We start from the raw sequence: 18,393 nt of genomic DNA on the forward strand, positions 1-18,393 counted from the left end.
TAGATAGATGATAGATAGATAGATAGATAGATAGATAGATAGATAGATAGATGATAGACAGCAAAGTGTCATCAAATTGTGTGCTTAAAACACCCAGCAGAAATTGACTGAGTTGTTGCTACCAAGTAAACTGTCACTTATGAGGTAAGTTACAATCTTATTTTTCCATATGCATAAAGCATATGTTACACAAAACAGTCACAAATTCAAATTTCACAAGAATGGTACTAACTTTTTTAAATTTTAAACTGAAACCAACCTCAATCAATACACAGACTGTAGTACTCAGTAAGGAAGATTGAAATGAGAGTTCAAGGCCAAATTGGGCTACATAATGAGTTCTAGGCCTCAGCCACACAGTGACACTATCTCAAATTTAAAATTAAAAAAAGAAGAAGAAGAAGAAGGAAATTAAAAATACACCAATCACAAGAAATAGCCTACTGCTACAATTCAAAAAGTGTAGCTGGGCTTGGTAGTGTATATCATTGAACCCAGCACATGGGAGGCAGAGGCAGGTGGATCTCTGTCAGATCGAGGCCAACCTGGTCTACATAGCAAGTTCCAAGCCAGCAGGGAATACAAGGAGACCCTGTCTCAAAACAGACAAACAAAATAGCACTTTAAACTTTACAAATGCACACCTTTTCCTTCATAATTAAAAAATTCCTTTTAAGCATTTTATTTATAGAGTTTCCACATGTACGATTTATTAAAGCCTTTTTTAAAGCTTCCAAAATAAACAGCACTTTAAGAGCATGAAATCTTTTAATGAAAACTTTTTAATTATAATTGAACAAAATTGTAACCTCAGCCAATTTTTTATTCATCCAAGAAATGAGTAAGATGCAATCAAACTAAAGAGCTCACCATTTGAGTTTAAAGATGATTGATTGGTGATTGGTGTCTGGCGCCATCTACTGAATGGCAATAGTAACACGTCTCTCTACGGGTTTTTTTGTTGTTTGGTTTTGGGGGATTTGGAGGGTGTTTGTTTGTTTGTTTGTTTGTTTGTTTTCTCATTAGTGTGTAAATTATGGCTTAATTTCCCTAAGAAATATTCATTTATGTGAAAATAACTGGACAGTAGTTCCCATATGTAAAATAATTTGTATGTGTGGTGTTGCTTTTTTTTAAAGGAACTATGCTCATTATAGTTATTTACAAAACACAACAAATACAACTTAGAAGAAAAATATGAAATTGAACAGATTCAAGGGTAGAAATAAATGTCTTCTGGTCACTTATCACAGACATAGAGCATGTGAATTGTCATATGATCTACAACAGGTACTGACAGAACACAATTAAAGAATTATTTTTCTGGGGCTGGAAAGATGGCTCAGCAGTTAAGAACACTGACTGCTCTTGCAGAGGACCTGGGTTCAATTACCAGCACCCACATAGTGGCTAACAACCGTCTGTAACTCCAGTTCTAGGGAATCCGACACCTTCTTCTGACCTCCAAAGGCACTGCACTACACCACTGCACTTACACACATTCAGGCAATACACTCATACACATAAAATAATAATAATAAATATTTTTTAAAAGAATTGTCTTTGATTATTTATAATCAAAATTTAAAATCTAGCATAACATAAAACAGGAATGATAGTTAAGGGCTGGAGACATGGTTTAGCTGTTAAGAATGTTTACTGTTCTTCAAGAGGGTCCAAGTTCATTCCTAGCACCTACATAGTGCTGCTCACAACAACCTGTAGCTCCAGTTCCAAGGTATCCCTCTTCTGGCCCCAGCGGGTACCTGCATGCAGTGGCATTCACCCAGACAGACACAAACACATGCACATACATTAAAAACAAAAGAATAAGCAGATGTGGTATCACATGCCAGTGACCCAGCTCTTGAGATGTAAAAACAGAAGGTCATGAGTTCAAGGTCAGTTTCACCTTTATAGCAAGCTTCTGTCTCAAAAATAAATAAATAAATCCAAGTGTGGAGGCACATGCCTTTAATCCTAGCACTTGGAAGGCAAAGGCAGACAGACATCTGTGAGTTCCAGGCCAGCCAGAGCTGCATAGTGTGATTCTGTCTCAAAAATAAATAAATAAATATAAAATAAATAAAATAAAATAAACCGATGATAAGACCTATAACTTACATTCTGAGGAACCCATAATAATAAATAGCTCACATGATTAATTGGTAATGGACAAAAACGCTGAAGATATTTTCTGAATTATCAACAAAATATAAATATGATTTCGTTCAGCTGGGCTAGAAATTTCCAGGATCAACTATGCTGGAAGGTTTGAGGTGCCCAGATTTTGCTTGGGCCATGAGAACTCTAACCTTCTGGGAAGCTAACTGATGGAAGGTTCTGATATACAGATACCTTCTTGGTAGACATTCTTATCAATGCCCCTTTCCTACACAATAACTAAGCCAGATGTCGTAGTCTTTTTAAGATGCTACAAGAGAATAAAATGCTGGGTTAGCAGAGCACTTGTCTAGTATGCATGAAGCCATAGATTGAATCCCCCAAAAAAGGAAAAAAGTGAGAGAGAAAGGGAGAGGAGAAGGGGAGGATAGATAATGGCTTATATGTGAACTGGAATATATAATTACAGTTTTGAAGACTAGGAAGATCGAGGTCACAGTTGGCATGATGTCTAGCAAGGAATCCTTTTCCCTTGTAGTGGTTTAAATGAAAAATGTCCCTGATAGGCTGAAGTATTGAACACTTTGGCTGCAGTTGGTGGCACTGTTTGTTTAGAGGAGGTTATGGAACCTTAGGGGATGCAGTCTTGCTGGAGGAAGTTCATCACTGAGGGTTGGTTTGGGGAGATCATAGTCCACTTCCTGCACTTCCTGCTCTCTTTCTGCTTTCTGTGTGTGAACAGAAACATACCTAGCCACCTTCCTGCTCCTGCCAGCAGACCATGCCTTCCCTTCCATCATAGACTCCAGCCATCTAGAACCATTATCCAGAATAAACTCTTTCTTTCTTAACTTGTCTTTGGTGATGGAATTTTATCACAGCAACAGAAAAGACACCGGCTCAGAAAAAGGTGCTTCTTGCTATGTCTCTTATATAGCTGTTTTCTCCAAATTAAACCAGTCCCTCCTAAGAGAGAGGTTGGAAGTATAGCCATGAAACTCACAAGAAAAGACTGACAAGACCCCCTCCCCCAGGTTGTATAAGCAAAATGAAACTGCAGAAGGAAATGAGACTTTTAAGTGGTGTAGCTGCTTACAAATTAGCACAGGGAACTTCAGTGACACAGCCTCGTTGAGCTGTCACCCATGCTGGGTACATTCTGTAGCTGCTACTTAAGTCACCCATGCTCCTGTAAGTAACTCCAATAAACTCTGTGTCACCATACTGCACATGGTAGAATCATTTCTCTGGTCTGACAGCAGTGTTCTATCTGTGGTGAATAGATACCTGTTCACATTCTCCTAGGAAATGCCATGCAACACTACATGAAAGGAGACACAGAGGAGTTCCCTGGGATTTCTTTTATAAGAGTATCAATCCTTTTACTAATGTAGTTTTTATCCTCATGACCGCTTCCCAAAGTCCTCACTTCCTCCTTTCACCATCTAGAGAATTCAATAGTGTTATGATTTAAATAGGAAATGTCCCTCGGAGTGTGATAGCATACTGAGGGTTTTGTCTCTAGCTGATGGTGTTATTTGGGGAAGCAGGGCCTCCATGGAGGAAGTAGATCATGGGCGGGGGGATGTCATTGAACAACATATCTTGTCCTCTCTATTCCTGTCACTCTCTGCTTCCTGGCTTCCATGAAGTAAGAAACTTTACTATACCTTTCCACCATGATACTCTACTTACAATGCCCTAGAAGCGATGGAGCCAGCTGACCAAGGACTGAAGCCTCCAAAGCTGTGAGCCAAAATAAATCTTTCCTCCCTTTATTTCTCTCTGATATTTGTCACAGAAATGAGAAGACCGGCTAAGACAGGTAACAACATTCAGTCTGTAGCACCAGGTTAAGACAATATTCTGGATGTGTGTGTAATAGTCTTTTCTTCCACAGATATGGAAGTTGTAATTATCCAAGAAAGACAACATTAGATTATCTTTATTTTGTTCCTGATGCTATACAAAATCCCCACCACAATTTTAGATGTGTTGGCACATAGATTAATAAATAGTACTGACAGAGTAGGCACTCAATGAAATTTTAACCAATCAACTAAGATAGAGACCTGGGGCCAAAATGAAGGAGAGGAAACTTGGAACATGTACTGGTTAGTTTTTGTTGACTTGCCACAAGCTAGAGACACCTAGGAAGAGGGCACCTCAACTGAGGAATTCATTCTAATGAGACCAGCCTATGGGCCTGTCTTTGGGCATTTTCTTGATTGTTCGTTGATGTAGAAGGGTCCAGCACACTTTGATCACAGTACCATCCCTGGGTAGGTGGCCCTGAGTTATATAAGAAAAGTGAGCAAGTCAGAGGGAAGCAAGCCAGTAAGCGTAGCATTCCATGGTCTCTGCCTCAGATCCTGGTTCCAGGTTCCTGCCTTGAATTCCTGCCCTGACTTCTGTCAATGATGGACTGTCATTTGGAAGAGTAAAATACAATAAACCCTTTCCTTCCTAAGTTCTTTTTGGTTAGAATATTTTATCAGAACAATAGAAAACAAACCAGAATAGAAAGTAAAAGGTGACAATAAAGGAAAAGAAAAAAAATTGTAAAGATCTATTTATAGACCCTCTCTCACATTAGAACCAGAAATCAGTCTAGGAATTATTTAGTGAACCCAAATAATATATTTGATATGTGAATATGTTCTTCTTAAATTTCTACTTATATTTGACAAAAAAAAAAATTCTTTGCAATGAGATTCATTACAGATGACTAAGGGCAAAAATACTGCAATACCTCACCTAGAGTATCAGCAAAGGATTAATAGAAAAGCCAACCCAATCAAAAAATGTGTGCATTGTGGAATTTATTACAGCAATTTAACATGACTGAACTGTAGAAGTCCCAGCTAACTAGTTTGTCAGCTTTTGTTTCTGGTGCTGACACCTGCAAGGCAATCAGGAAAGAAAGACGTCGAGTGGGAAAGAGCAAGAAAAAATGAGAAACTGAAAGGATGAATGGAACATGCAGGATGAAACTCACATCAGGTTCTCAGTGCCCCAGCTTCAGTGAGGAAGGTGAAACTGGTTCCCTTCCTCAGGATGCTAAATGTACTTGCAGAGACTGGAGCATCTGAGCTAGGCTGATGCCCATGATAATGAGGACAGCCAGCTGAGGGGCAGAGAAGCTCCTTCTGACATGTAGACAGTAAGCGGTTTCTTTTCTCCTTTAAAATCTTGTACATGACTATCTCCTGTGTACCACACAAGAAACTTCAGGGAAGAGAATGCTGTTAGTTTTTTTCTATGGCTGAAATCCAATCTATGTAGATAAGATGAAACATGACAGGATCAAAAAACAACTTCCTGCCAAAGAAAAACACAATTAATAGGGTTGGGGTATAGCTCAGTTGTAGAGAACTTGCTAAGTATGCACAGACTCTAGCTTCCATCTCCAGCGAAGGAAGGGAGGGAGGGAGGGTGGGAGGGAGGGAGGGAGGGAATAAATAGATGAAAAGATAGAATAACAAGAAACACTTAGACATTTAAGATGTCTCAGCAGGCAAGGGCACTTGCCACGAAGCCTGAATGCCCAAGTTCAATCCCCAGGACACACATGATCGAAGTAGAGAACCAACTCCCACAAGTTGTCTAACCTGCACATGTGTGCATTGGCACACACAGTCACACATACAATAAATAAATTAACATAATAAAATTTATTTGCTGGAAAGATGGCTTAGTGGTTAAGAGCACTGGCTGCTCTTGCAGAGGACCAGAGTTTGATTCCCAGCACCCATATGGCAGCTAACAACCATCAGTGACTCCAGTTCCAGGGGAATCCAATGCCCTCTTCTGACCTCCACAGGTATTGTACAACACAGGTGAAAATACATACATTCAGAAAATATACTCATACACATAAAATAAAAATAAGTAAAATATTTTATAAGTTCTTTAAAATATAGCTCATCTCACACACACACACACACACACACACACACACACACATCAGCCAGACTATGGGGCAAAATGACCTTCTTGAATACACAAACAGAAATGTAAAATACACAGTAAAAACCTCGAGAAGGTCAAGTAGGACTAAAGTACCTGTAGCGTGAATATCACCCCTAGATCTAGCCTAAAATAAAATATGTGTTGGATGTTCTAGCACATAATCCTTCTAAATTTCTTTTTTAATTACTTATTTAGATGTCTTATAAGATGTCTTATTAAGATGTATAGATGTCTTACCTGTGCTGAGCACTCAACAGTCACTTATTCTCAGAATTTTGATGAATTAGTTATTAAGTCTGTACATTAACCGTCACCTACTGAAAAGAGAGGCTTTGCTGATGAAGGCTGAAAGCAGCACTAATCTATGGGTATAAACATAAATATTTAGAAGGAAGTTTGACAATATATCCATTTAGCAAAGCAACTGTAGTAGGTTCTTCCCTAGGGCCTATGACCTCCCAGCCATAGGCTTTTGACAAGGTACTGACCCTAATACCAGACATGAATTCCCTCCTGTGGAGCAGGCCTCAAATCTAATCAAAAGTGGTTGCTTAGCCCCTAGCAGTCATGTCACTATTGCACCAGTGTGTACTGCTTGCCTGGCAGGTTGATATTGTAGTTCACAAAATTCATAACTGGGGCATGAAGCAAGTTGAGGGAAAGGTGAAGGAGGAGGGGCAAGAGTTTTTCCAGATCCCCAAGAACATCAAAAACCATAAAAAAGAAATCTTCTAGGTCTCCATCCCCCAGGAGCCGAAATTAGAAAGATAAAGAGAGGAAAAAAAGGGACCACATCAGCGACAGAAGAGAGAGAGAGAAAACGTTCCACCTCCACAAAGAAGAGCTCTAATGACAGAGATGGGAAGGAGAAGGTGGAGAAGAACAGTACTTCAGTTAAAGAGGAGCACGGCAAAGAATCTGATTTGAGCATGAGGTAGATTATAAGGATGTGCCGAGGACTGAGAAGAACAAAGTACAGCAAAATGGGAATTGCCAACCAAGTGAAGAAAGCCTCGCTACCAAAAGAGAAACAGTATAGGACCAACTGGTGTATCTCTCCACTCAGCGCTGGAACAAAAGCCAAAGCTTCCTGTTCTCAACAGGTGTAAATAGGGAAGAAACCCAATTTAGAATAAAGTAGGTACTAACAGCTTTTTCCAGTTGTTAGGTGACATTGTGGACATCTTGTTACTGAGCATGGACATCCTGAAAATACCAGATGTTACCCAAACTCATCACTTTCTAAAGTCCGTGCATTTCCATGGTGGCTGACAGACTGTCACATGGTGTTTGCCAAGAAGCACTGCAGATAAACTGAACATCAAATATCCAGAACTGAACTATCCCTGAAGACTTGAGATAAGCATTAGAGGCTCTTAAAAATGCTAGTTACTGAATTTTGTATTGTTTTACTTTTTTAAGAAAAAATTCGTATACAGTTTGATGATGTACTTGAAATTTGTGCAGATATATTCACACTCTTGTAAAGTGTGAAGTGTGTAAGAAGTTTTAATATTTACTTCACAGGACTTACAGTGATTGTGGTAAATTCTCACTGTTGTGTTTTCTTCTGCTCACTGTTTCAGACATCAGTTTTTCTTTAAAATAGTTTCACAGATTAAAATTGTTTAAGTAAGTGGATTAAAAACCAACTGACAATGCATGCTACTGTTCTCTTTCAAAAGGAAGAGCAACTGTGTGAATATTAATAACGTGTTAGTGTTCAGTGTTTACAATTATTGGGTCTACCCACAAAATAAGCATTTTCTTTGAACCTTGTTGATACTTCCAAGCTTATGAATAATATTGCAGTGTGTCTTGTCAGCTGTAGGTGGCAAGGATGCCCTTATAAAAATGAAACTGAGTTTTCAAAATGGGCTGTGGGGGCACAAGCTGAAGCTTTAGTGCCTTCTACAATGTGGTATACTGTTTTTTAGAATTTTGTATGTGCTAGTCATTCTCAATCCATGTGGAATCTAGAGGATATATTCTATTCACACCCATAGAGAAGCATGGGAGTTGTATGCCAGAAGGGCTTCTTAATTCAGCAGGAAGTCCTGCTTCAGTACAGTTTTGGGACCATCAATTTTGTACTGTGATAATTGGAGACATGCTCTTTTTCAAATCAAAGGAAACCTTTTAGTTGACTACATTTGACGGCCTTAACTATTACCTCTCAATAATTTTCTCACAATGGCGTACAGAAATTATACTGAAAGGGAGGACTAGGAGCATACAGGAGCTTGTTTTCATGTTTAACAATAGCTTGAGATTAAACTTTAGGTCATCTCACAGTCTTAGGCTCAACTGTTGAGGGAAGGTATGCAAGTAGTAAAGTGAGAGCAGTGTTAATGTTTTCCCCAAAACTAAAGTCTAAGGAATGAACTCTTCATTGTTGTTAATTTCCAAAAAGTTGCAGTTTTAATCAAGCAAATGTTTTTTTAAAAAATCAAGTATAATTATTTGCAACCTAATACAATCAAATTGCTCAGTTGCCGTACCTCATGGGAAGAATTACTTTTTACAGATTTAAAAAACTGAGTAGCACTTTAGTTACTTGGTTTCAACTTGTTTTGTTTTAATGAGTTTGTTAATACTGTTGTTCATACTGTTTGTTAATACTGTTGAAAGTTTAGAATTTGGTGAAGAATAGAAAGGTTCTTTTTGTTGGTAATGAAGCCTTGTTTGATTATGGAGCTGCTTAATCATCATGTGTTCAGATTACTGTGTGTATGTGTTTTTTCTTCACCATGTACATTAAAATTTTGGAAAATGCTTTACTATGTAAAGTATAGATGGTCATTTAATCATTTAGCCACATACGGCTGGCTGGTAAACATCTTATTCTGATGCAAGAATGCTTGGGTACCTACAGAAACTTTGTGAAGGAGTGTCTCACTTCAACAGCTGTCTTATTTATGATATGAAAGTATAATACAGCAGATGTTTGAATCTTTGTTATTCTTTAGTACTATTTCTCTAATAAAGCTCAGTATCTTAGAAGGAAAAAAATTCACAACTGGGTAAGACCATTGATGACTTTTTCCCCCAAGGGGGGCATACATAGCACTGTCTATGAAAGGTAGCCAGTGGGGAGGAAGCGTCTAGTCCAGTTCCAGTGTGATTTCTCTGTGTCCTTCAACCAAAGTGGGTGATATCTTCAGCCATGTAGTCTTATCACCTAGTTCTCATGAGCAACAGAAAGTAATGGTAATAGCTTGTATTGTTTGGGGGGCCAACAGCTCCTAAGAAGGTAACCAATGACTAAAACTGAGATTTTTTATTTAATAACCTATGGCTTCTGGGAACAACATTATCTACCCATGCTGGGCACTCTGATTTAAACTCTTTTTTATTGTATTTTTAATTAGCTTACAAATGGTAGGTTTTCTATGACTTTTCCATACATCCTTAGTTTTGGTGAACCGGCTCCCCTGTCCCTTCCTTTCCCTGTATTCAACGTTAATTCCTTCATAATCCTACTGAGTTTTTTATCTAAATTTATATGACATGAACTGTTCTGTTCTTATACAAGGAACATACAGCAATATGAGATTCCTTTTGACACACAATCCAACAAGTTAGAGCTTAAACAAATTTATAGGGCAACTTAAGAAGTATGGGGTTAGCACAATAGTGAGAGTATGTGACTACTCTTTTTTGCTTACTTGTTACTGTGTGTACACACATGCATGCCACAGTGTGAGAGAACAATGCTGTGGAATCAGTTCTCTCCATCCAAGGATTGAACTCAGGTTGTCAGGCTGTCACCACCGTAAGCACTTTTGCCCACTGAGCCATCTTGCTGGTCCCTTGACATTACTCTTGAAAAGAAAGAAGGCCCTCACATTCTCAGCTGCCTTATACTGGCATCATCATCCCTCAGGTGATGAATGGCTGGTTAGGTCTGTACAAATTGAGTTACATGAAAAACCTGGTTGTTGTTCTGCTGTCCACTGTATTGCAGGCTTCATGCAAGCCCCAGTTCTTACTGTCCTAGCATGAACTGAAAGTGGAGTGAAATACGAAAATGCAGTACATTTCATAAGACTGTTACAGTTCAAAAGCAGCATGGAGCCTTTAACAGCAAGCAATTTCTGTATTTGGAGGGGCACCCTAAAATGCAGCTGCACTTCAATGACTCCATTAGTCATAGAAGCAACTGCAGTGTTCGGTGAAACTGGGGAGTCTGATGCTATTGCTTTGCAAGTGGAATTTCAGACAGGACCCAATTTGTTGTACATAATTAACAAATATTTTGGCTTGGTAAATAAAGCTAACATAGTTTGTATGAAAGTACTCAACAGTTTTACCAAGCCACAAGTTTGACAGAATTGTGACTTCTATTTAGATTATGATCAACCTACTTGGACAATTAGCAGAAAATTCTTGCTGGTCAGTCCTTAAAACATGTGCTTATTATTTGTACCAATTGACCTTCCCTAACATAATGAAGTATTATGCCTTTAAACCTATTCCCACGCCAGAATCGTTATCAATAGTTAAGAAATTTAGAAAGGGATGGATAGATGGCTCAGTGGTTAAGAGCACTGACTTCTCTTGCAAAAGACCCAGCGTGGGTTCCCAGCACCCACATGATGGCTAAAAATCATCTGTAACTACAGCTCCAGGGAATCTGACACCCTCTCCTGCTTCTGCCAGCATTTTGCAACATGGGTGCATTTACATGCAGGCAAAACTCTCACACACATAAAATAATAAATAAATAGATAAAAATAATTTTTAAAAGAAATTTAGAAGGATTATGTCCTAGAATATCCAACACAGTATTTTTATGTATTTAGTATCACACAGAACCAAACTCCAGGAACTAGGAACATCCCAGACCTCATGGATTTCTCTAGTCATTTCAAACACTGTAGGGCCTCCACGATTATCCGCCAGCTCACTTTATGTTTACTTCTCCCACATTCACACCAGTACACACTAGGCTTGCTTACCCAGTGATGGTTTTTTCTAACCAGGTCTTCTGATGATTATCTAAAGTCTTTCTATATGCCCTGTTTTGTGCTGTTGTAGGAAAACTCCATTTTGAAAATCCTTGTAACAGAAGTGTGCCTTTATGGGTGTCTCCAGGCCAAAAAAAAAAAGGCTTTCAGTTAATTTAGTATTTGGACTTTGGAGTATAATTTAGCAAGAAGGGCCTGAAAAAAAAGAATGGAAAGGAGCTGGTAAATATTTTTAGGGGCTAAAGAGGTGGCTCAGCTGGTAAGAGTGCTTGCAGTTCTTCCAGAGGCCTCAAGTTCAGTTCCTAGCACCCATGTCCAGCAGCTCACAACCACCTGTAACTCCAGGTCCAAAGAATTCAGCTCCCTCTGCAGGCCTCTGCAGATCGCCACACGTATCCACACACAGACATACATACATTCACATAAGTAATAATAAAATGAAATAAAACCATTTTCCTTTGGCTGCTGTGGCCACAGTCACGAGTGTGCACAGGCTCTGTAAGAGGCTTGCCTCTAGTTTCTGCTGTAGCAAAAAGGTCTGGTTGGACCCCAATGAGATCAGTGAACTCACCAATGCCAAATCATGTCAGCAGATCTGGAAAACGATCAAAGATGGGCTGATCATCCATAAGCTTGTAACTGTCCATTACCAAGCTCAATGATGGAAAAACACCTTGGTTGGCTAGAACCAGGGCAGGCTTGTGGCCAGAGTTAAAAGGGAGGATACTGCCAATGCTGGAATGCCTGAGAAGGTGACCTGGATGAGAAGGATGTGGATCCTGCACACATTTCTCAGAAGATACCATGAATCTAAGATTGACCACCACATGTATCATAGTCTGTACCTGAAGGTGACTGGGAATGTTTTCAAAAACAAGAGGATTCTCATACAACACACCCACAAGCTGAAGGCAGACAAGGCCCACAAGAAGCTCCTGGATGACCAGGTGGCGGCTCGCAGGTCTAAGACCAAGAAAGCACACAAGCCCTGCTAGGAGTGCCTCCAGATCAAAAAGGATGAGATCATCAAGGCTCAGTCCAGGGAGGAAGAGATGGAGAAATGAAGCTCTCCTCTCATGTCTGTACATAGTGGCCTCAATCATTAAAATAAAATAAGCTTTTTTCTGTTAAAAATTAAAATTAAAATTTTAATTTAATTTAAAAATAAGTCTTTAGAATAAAAAGTCTTTTAAGGAGTCATAGAGATGGCTCAGTGGTTAAGAGCACCGATTGCTCTTGCAAGACCCAGGTTCAATTCCCAGTACCCACATTTCGGCTGAACAGTCCATAACTTTAATCCCAGAGGAATCTATACTCTCTTCTGACTTCTGTAGGCATTGAATGATATGGGTGCACATATACACATGCAAGCAATGCACTCATACACATAAAATGTTTAAAAATAAACATTTTTTTAAAATCTTTTTAGTAAATTCTCTTATGCAGAATATATGGAATATGCTTTGATATAGTAAATCTTTTTAAAGGTGCAGGTGCTTTGTTGTAGCTACTTTTTTTAGTTCTTTGAGAACTATATACAATGTATTTTGATCATATTCTCCCTCTTCCAGTTCCTCCAAGATCTACCTCTACCCCATACACACCCAACTTCATGTTCTATTTTTTTCCTGCATCAAGTCCAATGTGTATTGCCCCAAATACTGTTTAGTGTAGGACTCAGCCTGGTTTGTAGCCCATTGTTGGGTAGGCATATCCTCTGAGGAAACTAGAACTGAACCCCCTAGAGACAGACACTGAGAAATGCTGAACACACTGGGCAAAAGGGAGGAGTAGTCACCATTTTGGAACGGATCGCTGGGACCTCAGGCAGAACGTGCCAGGATCTCAAATATGGGAGAGAAAGAGCCCATGAGAGTTGATGTCTTTGTAAGTGACCCTCTAAACTTTGTTGGCAAGTCCAAATAAATATTCTTATTCCCCAAACTGTAACTTGAGAAGAGCACTGTAATGGTTTAGTTAGAGCAGAGCTCTCTGGGATCTGTCTCAGGGGAAAATTTTGCACAACACCTACCTATGAAGGGCCACACCCTTAAAGAAAACTGACCTTTCTTCTTCCAGAAGCTATCAGATACCCATAGTTCCTCAGTTAGAGTTTGGGTTTCTTGCCCACCTCCTCCACCCACGCTGGGATTTTTGTCTAGCTTGAGGTTGAGTAGGTCTTGGACATGCTGGTACAATTGTTCTGTTCATATGAATAACTGTCCTGCTGTCTGGAAAACACTGTTTCCTTATAGTTATCCACCACCCCTTGTTCTTACACTCTTTCAACCCCCTCTTCCACAATGATCCCTGAGCCTTAGGAGGAGAGGATGTGATATAGATGTCCCATTTTAGGGTTGAGCACTCTGCAGTCTCTTATTCTCTATATATTGGGTCTCTTTGATAATTATCTTCTACTGCAAGAAGAGGCTTCTCTGATGAGGCTGAGAGATGTACAAATCTATGGGTATTTAGGAGTCATTTTAATATTATGTCCACTTAGTAGAATATTAGTATCAGGTTCTCCCATAGAGCCCATGACCAGTCTAGCCACAGGTTCTTGGTTCCTACAATGGTGCCAGAATAGAATTCATCTCCTGCAGCAGGCTTTTAGTCCAGTCAGAGGGTACTTGGTTACTCTCATAACATTCATGCCACTATTGCACTGGTGGGCATATCTTTCCAGGACAGTAGTTATTGTAACTCCCAGGGTTCACAGCTGGGTAGGACTGATGACTATGTTCCTCCTCCAGTGGCATTCATAGCACCTTCTAGAACAATAAAAGCTAGCCAATAGGAATAAAACTTCCAGGTCAGTACCCACTTGATTTTTCCATGACTCAAGTGTGTGTTGTCATCAGCAACAGGGTCTTACCAGGTTCCTGCATCTTTTACTATCTTCTTCAATTTTTCTTCAATGTCCTAAAGTTTTTTACACAAGTATTTCAATTCCTTAGATTTATTATATGATATTTTTTGAGGCTATCATGAATGGGATTGCTTTCCTGATTTTTTCTTAGTATGTTTGTTGTTAGTTTATAGGAAGCCTACTAATTTTTGTGTGTTAATTTTGTACCTTGCAACTTTTCTGAATGTGTTTGTCAACTGTAAGAGTTTTCTGGTGGAGTCTCTAGGTTCTTTTATGTCTAGAATCATATTATCTGTTAATGAGAATAGTTTGACTTCTTCCTTTCCTATTTTTATCCCTTTATTTCCTTCATTTGTCTTATTGCTCTAACTAAGGCTTCAAGCCCTATGTTGAATTGAACAAGAATGCAGACTGGTCATCCTTGTCTCATTCTTGATTTTAGTGGAAATACTTTTTCTCTGTTTAGCATGATGTTGGCTGTGGGCTTGTTGAATATTTCCTTTATTATGCTGAGATATGTCCCCGTACAGGACTTTTATCACGAAGGGATGTTGGATTTTGTTGAAGGCCTTTTCTGCCTCTAATGAGATGATCATATAGTTTCTGTCCTTTGAATCTCTTTATGTGATGGATTGCATTTATTCATTTATATATGTTGAACCATCCAGCTGACTTGATCATAGTGGACAATCTTTGTGACATGCTCTTGCATTCAGTTTGCAAGTATTTTATTGAGAATTTTTGCAGCTATGCTTATCAGAGAGATTGGCCTATAATTTCCTTTTTTAATTGGATCTTTACCTTGTTTTAGTATCAGGCTAATACTTAATTCAGAAAAAGAATTTGGAAATGTTCCTTCCTGTTCTATTTTGCAGAATAATTTAAGGAGCATTGGCTTCAGTCTTTCTTTGAAGGTCTGATAGAACTCTGGGTTGTATCTATCTGGTCTTGGCTTTCTTTTAGTTGGAAGAGTTTTAATAATTGCTTCTATCTCATTTGTTGTTATAGGTCTACTTAAATTGTTTACTTCATCTTGATTTAATTTTGATAGGTAATCCCTATCTAGAAATTCATGCATTTCTTTAAGATTTTTCCAGTTTAGTGAGATATAGATTTTTGAAGTATGTCCTTATGATTTTCTGAATTTCCTCAGTATCAGAGCAATGTTTCTTTCCATCTCTGATTTTATTATTTGGGTCTTGTCTCTCAGTTAAATTCACTAAAGCCTGTCAATCTTATGACAAAGAATCAACTCTTCATAACATTGATTCTTTGTATTGTTTTTGCTGCTACTGTTTCTTTCTATTTCATTAACTTCACCCTCATTTTGATTATCTATTCTAGTCTATTCTTTTAGGGTGTTTTTTGTACTTGTTTTTCCAAAGCCTTTGAGGGAATCATTAAGATATTAATATGAGATCTTTCCAGTTTTTGATGTAGGCACTCAGTGCTATAAACTTTCTTCTTAGAACTACCCTCATTGTGTCCCATGGATTTTGGTATGTTGTATTTTCACTTTCATTCAATTCTAGTAATATTTAAATTTCCTTCTCGGTTTCTCCTTTGACCCAATTTTCATGCAGTAGTGCATTGTTTAGTTTACATAAATTTCTGTACTTTTTTCTGTTATTCAGCTTTATTCCTTTCTGGTCAGATAGAATACATGACGTTATTTCAATTTCCCTAATTTTGTTAAAACTTGTTTTGAATGCTAAGAAGTGGTCAATTTTGGAGAAAGTTACAGGGACTGCTGAGAAGAAAGTATATTGTTTAGACTTTGAGTGTAATGGTCTGTAAATGTCTGTTAGGTCCATTTGACTTAAGATATCATTTAACTCCACAGTTTCTCTATTTAGTTTTTGTCTGGATGACCTGTTTATTGGTAAGAATGGCATGTTGAAATCACCCACTGTCACTGGATTTGGGTCAAATAGTGTTTCTTTTCTTTTTTTAATATTTTATTTATTATCTTTATTTTATATTTATGAGAGTATTGCCTGCATGTGAGTGCATTCATGTCATGCAATGCCCACAGAAGTCAGAAAAAGGCATCAGATCACCTGGAACTGGAATTATGGATAGTTATTATCTGCCATGTGTGTGCTAGGAAGCAAACCCAGGTCCTCTGCAGGAGCAGCCAGTGCTGTTAACTGCCGAGCCATTTCTCCAGCCCACTAACAGTATCTCTTTAATGAAGTTGGATGCCCCTGTGTTTGGTGCATAAATGTTTAGAACTGTACTACCCTCTTAGTGGATGTTCTCTTTAGTGAGTATGAAATGTTCTTTCCTATCTCTTCTGACTACTTTTGGTTTGAAGTCTATTCTGTCCATCTAAGCAGACTTTCTTTTGTCTTTATTCCTTTTGCTTCTAATGCCTTTTGCATCCATTTACCCTAAAGTGCTGGAGACAGCAAAAATTTGGGTCTTGTTTCCTATTGTGATTGATAGTCTGTGTCTTTTTATTAGGAAATTGAGATCATTAGTATTTATAGTTATTACTGACCAATGTTTATTAATTCCTATTATTTTGTTGCTGTGTGTTGTTTTCTTAGGCTTTGTTTGTTTATTTAACTATTCTGGAATAATCTGTTTATTTACTCATTGTACCGTCTTGAATATGTTTAATCTTCTCTTTAGATGGAATTATTCCTTCTAGTATATTCTGCAGAGCTGGTTTCATGGACATAAATTCCTTAAACCTGTTTTTATCACCGAAAGTTTTATTTTTCCATTATAACTGTTTGGCTGGGTACAGGAGTCTTGGATGGCATCTGTGTTCTTTTGTGACTTGTAGGACACTGGTCCAAGTCCTTTTGACTTTGATAGTCTCCATTGAAAAATCAGCTATTGTTCTGGTGGGCCTGCCTTTATATGTGACTTGATCTTTCTCTCTCATAGTTTTCAATAACTTTTATTCTGTACATTTAGTATTTTGGATATTTTTTGATGTGGTGAGGTTTTCTGGGGGGTTTTGTTGTTTTTTTTGTTTTGTTTGTTTTTTGGTCCTATCTATTTGGTGTTCTGTATGGCTCTTTCACCTTGATAGGCATCTCTTTCCTTTGGTTTTGGAAGTTTTCACCTATGACGTTGTTGAAAGTATTTTCTGTGCCTTTGACTTGGGTTTCTTCTCCTTCTGTTCCTATGACTCATATGTTGGTCTTTTTATACTGTCCCAGAGTTCTGTTTGTTGTGTTCCTGGTTTATTTTAGATCATTTTCTTAGACTGAGTGATCCATTTTTTCTACCCAGTCTACAAGATCTAATATTCTCTCTTCTACTTGATCCAATCTCTTGGTGAGGCTTTCCTCTGATCTTTTTGCCTGACTTCCTGAGTTTCTCATTTCGAGTTTTATTTCTGTTTTCTTTTTCTTTGGAGATTCTATCTCTTTATTAAATTCTAATTTCATATCACAAATTGTTTTTTGTTTCATTCAACTGTTCATTTGTATTTGCAGTCTTAGTTCAGTTTTTATTCATATGTTCTTTGAGCTCCTTAAACTTATTTATATAATCGCTATTTTGAAACCACTGTCTTCTGCATTGGTTAGGTTGCTTTTCTCAGGAAACATTACTTACTACGGGGGTGCTGTTTTCTTGAGGAGACATTTTGTCTTGACATGTTGTTTGTGTTTCTGCAATGGGAGCTAGGTAGCTGGAGTTATGTCATTGGTAGTATTTCTTTTTTTATTATTATTATGTTTTTCTTTCCCAAGGAAAACAGCAATAGCCAATTGGAAACCTACTTATTCTTCAACTCCAATTTTGTTTTCTTTAAATTTAGAAGTGATTTACTGATTTAATATTTTAAACAACGTCCCCCCTTTCCCCTTTAAATGTGTACCATCTACTCATGCTGAATCCTTCCAAGGAGATTGCTCCAGCATATAATCTCCAAATCCTTGCTTTGCTCCTTTTTCCAAAAAATGCAACAATTCCATCATGCATCTTAAGGGCTCCAATCATCAAAAATAGGGAAAAAATTCTTTGGAATAGCCAATTAAGATGAATGGAAAAAAATTCACACAAATGTAGTTTAGTTGGGACAGGAATTCACTCCTGTGTTCCTGGTAATCTGATCCTGATCCATGAATCCTTGTAATTCACCCTTCCTATCGTATCCTATCCTATCCTATCCTATCCTATCCACATTATGATTTGAATCCAATGATTCAGCTCCAAGAATTGGGATCCGGTGAGCCCTCTCCAATCCAAGCCTTTATAACCAGCAAAACCAAAAAAGAGGAGACAAAATGTTAGATACTGTAATCAAAAAAGGTTTCTGGGGAATGATGAGTTATGTCTGTCAGCAATTTAAACAGATGTACATCAATAACTATCAAATTCTCCAAAATAAGTTTCTATATGGTGTTTAATTTTTAGAAACTTAATCATTATAGAGACTAACTGGAAGAAGCATTTTATATTTACAGTTCAACTGTTTATGCCAACACTTGTTAC

At 38.0% G+C, this 18,393-nt stretch overlaps 2 pseudogenes; both read left to right on the top strand.

Moving 5' to 3' along the window:
• The first annotated feature begins 9,606 nt into the window (after nucleotides 1-9,606).
• Nucleotides 9,607-10,274, top strand: LOC115071528 (annotated as a pseudogene).
• Nucleotides 10,275-10,769: 495 nt separating this feature from the next.
• On the top strand, nucleotides 10,770-12,130 carry LOC115071529 (annotated as a pseudogene).
• Nucleotides 12,131-18,393: the final 6,263 nt, after the last annotated feature.

Source organism: Nannospalax galili, unplaced genomic scaffold (assembly GCF_000622305.1).
Source record: "Nannospalax galili isolate Female #2095 unplaced genomic scaffold, S.galili_v1.0 scaffold819, whole genome shotgun sequence".
In the NCBI taxonomy this organism is placed as follows: domain Eukaryota; kingdom Metazoa; phylum Chordata; class Mammalia; order Rodentia; family Spalacidae; genus Nannospalax; species Nannospalax galili.